The sequence below is a fragment of the Rhinolophus hipposideros genome, assembly GCF_964194185.1.
Source record: "Rhinolophus hipposideros genome assembly, chromosome: 3".
NCBI lineage: Eukaryota > Metazoa > Chordata > Mammalia > Chiroptera > Rhinolophidae > Rhinolophus > Rhinolophus hipposideros.
In genome coordinates, this window is record NC_138049.1 from 92517276 (window position 1) to 92521232 (window position 3957).

At 45.1% G+C, this 3957-nt stretch overlaps 1 pseudogene across 1 annotated transcript; it reads left to right on the forward strand.

Annotated features, from left to right (window-relative positions):
- The first annotated feature begins 1598 nt into the window (after window positions 1-1598).
- LOC308494520 (kallikrein-1-like) lies at window positions 1599-2207 on the forward strand (annotated as a pseudogene). Its single transcript has one exon. The product of its transcript is annotated as a kallikrein-1-like (transcript).
- The last annotated feature ends 1750 nt before the right edge of the window (window positions 2208-3957 follow it).

Below are 3957 nucleotides of genomic sequence, written 5' to 3' on the forward strand. Positions count from 1 at the left end.
TGGGACATACATATTATGGAATATTGCTCAGCCATGGAACGGAATGGGTTCTTGCCATCTGCAGCAGCCTGGATGGACCTGGAGGGTATTGTGCTGAGTGGAGTATGTCTATCAGAGAGAGACAGACGCAATGTGATTTTGCTTATATGTGGAAACTGAAAACAAAATTAACAGACAAAACAGAAACAAACATAGATACAGAAAACATTTTGATGGTTGCCAGATGGGAGGAAAGTTGGGGGTGTGGGTGAAAGAAGGTGAAGAAATTAAGAAGTAAATTTGTTGTTACAAAGTAGTTATGGGGATGTAGGGTACAGCACAAGGAATGTAGTCAAAAATATTGTAATAACTATGAATGGGTTAGATGGGTACTAGATTTATTGGGGTGATAGATGAGAAGGGGCTTGGGGGGCAGGGTGAAAAAGGTGAAGGGAGTAAGAAGTACAAATTGGCAGTTACAAAATAGACTTGGGGATGTAAAGTAAAGCCCAGGGAATATAGTCAATAATATGGTAATAACTATGTATAGTGCCAGGTGGGTACTGGACTAGTCAGGGGGATCATTTCTTAAATTATATAAATGCCTAATCATAGGCTGCACACCTGAAATTAATATAAAATAATATTGAATGTCAACTGTAATTGATAAATTTAAAAAGTGGAAAAAAGGGAAGGAGAATAAGAGGTCCAACTGCACAGGTGTAAAACAAATAAGTCATGGGCATGTAATGTACAGCATGGGGAATATAGTCAATAGTATTGTGATAGCATGGTACAGTGTCAGGTGGTTGTTGGATGTATGGTGAACACTTCTTTAGGTATATAAATGTTGAATAATTATGCTGTACCCCTGAAACTCATATATAATAATATTGTATGTTAGGTATACTTTTAATAAAAATCTTTTAAAAAGAAAAAAAGAAGGGAAGGTGAACACCACAGCACAGGGAAACAGAGGCTGGGGTATAGGAACATTTTCAGGCTGACAGGAAGCAGAGCCGGTGGTGAGCAGAATAATCGCTCATATCACAGATGCCCACCTAGATGGCCATGTGAATATGCTCCCTTACATGGCAAAAGGGATTTTTCAGATGTGATTAAATTAGGACCTTGAAATGGGGAGATTACCCCGAATTATCTGGGTGAGCCCAGTGTAATCAAAAGGGTTCTGAATGTTAAAAAAGGAGGGTCCTCCCTCCCTTTTCTCTCTCACACACTGTCACCCCCGGCATCCTTTGCCTCTATTTCTCATACTCTCTATTTACTTCTTCCGTCCCTTTCCCACTGTATTTCTCATTCTCCTCCCCTGTTGTTTCTTCACTCGTCTTTCTTCCATTTGTCTGTTTCTCACTGTCTTTTCTCCTCCTCATTCTGCCTCCTTTCTGCTCCCCCTGTCTCTCTGCTCTCCCCTCTGCCTTTCTCATTCCGTGTACCTTTTAAAGCTCTTTTTCACTTGCTTTTTCTTTGTCTCCGGATCTGCCTTTCCCACTGTCACATTCTTTTGTTTTCTCACTGTCTCTATAATCTATGAATCTAAACCTTTTATGCTCAGTTTTGTTTCCCCTTGTTTCTCTTTGTTTCTTTTGGGAACTGCCCTCATGCTGCCCTGCCCCTTGTCTCTTTCCCCTCTTCTCTCCTCATTCCCTTGGTCCGTCTCTGTCCCCGGTACTGACCAGCTCTGGCTGGGTCGCTACAACCTGTTTGAGCAGGAAGACACAAAACGGTTTGTCCACGTCAGTAAGAGCTTCCCACACACTCAATTCAACCTGAGCCTCCTGAAGTACCACACCACCTATCCAGAAAAAGACTACAGCTACGAACTCATGCTGTTCCACCTGGCAGAGCCCGCACAGATAACAGACGCTGCGAAGGTCCCGGGCTACCCACCCACGAACCACAACTGGGGAGCACCAGCTATGCTTCTGGCCAGGACAACATCGAACCACATCCATTTGTGTTCCCAGATGAACTCCAGTGTGTGGACCTTGGACTCCTATCCAATGCGTGTGCCGAAGCCCACGCCCAGAAGGTGACAGACCTCAGGCTGCGTGCTGGACACTTGACGAGTGGCAAGGACACCTGTGTGGATGACTGGGGGCCTGCTGACCTGCGATGGCATGCTTCAAGGAATCAAGTCATGGGGCCACATCCCATGTAGCCGACCCAATATGCCCAGCGTCATCACCAAATTTGTGCCCCCCCCATAGTGAATCAAGGAGACCACGGTGGACAACCCCTGAATGCCCCCCACCCTGTCCCTGACCCCCAGTCAAATCAAATATGCATCAAAGAAAATAAATAAATAAAAATGGAAGGAGGCAGAAGAAGAGTCAGTCCAAGAACGATGTGATTGCACAAAAAGGGGGAGGGCATGTGAGAATGACACAACTCATCATTGCTGGCTTCGAAGATAGAGAAAGAGAACCTTGAGCCAAGAAATGCGAGCAGCCTCTAGAAATTGGAAAAGACAAGGAAATAAATTCTCCCCCGGAGCCTCCAGAAAGGAACTCGCCCTGCCGAGCCCTGGATTCAGCGCAGTGAGACCCATATCAGGCTTCTGATGTCCAGCATGTGAGATAATACATTTTTTTTGTTTTACACAACTAAGTTTGTGGTGATTCCAGCAGCAATAGAAAATGAATACAGAGACCTTCCAGCCCTGGGACAGGAGGGACCCCGGACAAGACAGCAAGAACAAGAGCAGGGCAAGAGATGAGATACAAGTATCTCCTCAGGTCTGTACTCAGCTGGGGAGGAAAAAGGCGAAGGGAAGCACAAACACACAGCCATGTTTCCGGAGCTCCAAGAACAAGGAACTGTCGCATTTTCTCAGACATGTCATGGGGATGTTCAAACTTCCTGGAGAGGCCTCATGAGGAACCCGGCATGTTCCTTCATGTCGAACCAAGCAAAGGAAAGAGTATAATCAGGCAAGTGTTAGAGAACGATCTCTCTTTTCCTGCCTGGGCATAACCAGACCCAGGAATCTGTGGATGTGTTCGTTAGGGGACACTTCGAGAACTGTGGGAAGACTCGGGATGGAATGGGAAGGCTCCGCATTTAGAGACCCATTATTGACGGTTTGGGTGGGAACCAAGTGCATTGTCAGCGGGATTCCTTGAAGAACTGACTCGTCAGGATCAGCAGCCCTTCTGTGGCCGTGGGTCAGGAGGCCCAGAACTGATCTGTGAAGATACTACCCTGGGAGCCAATGAAGGCTTAAGGGACAGCACACAGTCTCACGTTCTGCTGTCAGGATTCCGATTTCCCCACAGATGGCACACTAAGAACAAAGGCCCTGGAGTGGGGAGAAACAGCCTGAGAAGGACTTTGTTTTGATTGTTATTTTATATATATATTAATTTATGTCAGGTGAGATTATTGCCTTTGAATGACAGATTTTATTTCCTCCATCAGTGGGAACAAGAGATTTCGATTAAGATGAAAGCAACAGGCACAAAGCACCTTTGACATACACCGACATATGCAATGGATTAAAATGAATATACATTATTTTATTTCATTCTCCATTTCCTTCCCTCTCCCCATGGGACGGGATAATCTTGGAGAGAACAAGGTGGTCCCTTGTACATCTGAACACTTTCCTGTGTCCTGCGTTACTTTTTCGTACTCCAGGACCTTTACCTCTATGAAGAAACATGGATAATCATTAGTTTTGTCACTTGCTCAAAATAACTCATCTCTGAGCCTTTACCAACTGATATCCTTTGAAGGATTTCCTTCTCCCCAAAGTGCAGTGCAGATGGCTTGGCTGTTATTTTATTGGTCAGTGGAAAGAGCCGTGTGAGGCTGTCCTTCTCTCTCATCCTACATCACATGTTCCAGTGTCTAAGTCTTTCAGATGACCATGTCCTTTCTTAGGTAGCATTATACTCTGCTTCTGTGACCCTGTAGTCATGTCATCACCATGAGGTGGACACCTGAACGTCCATTTAG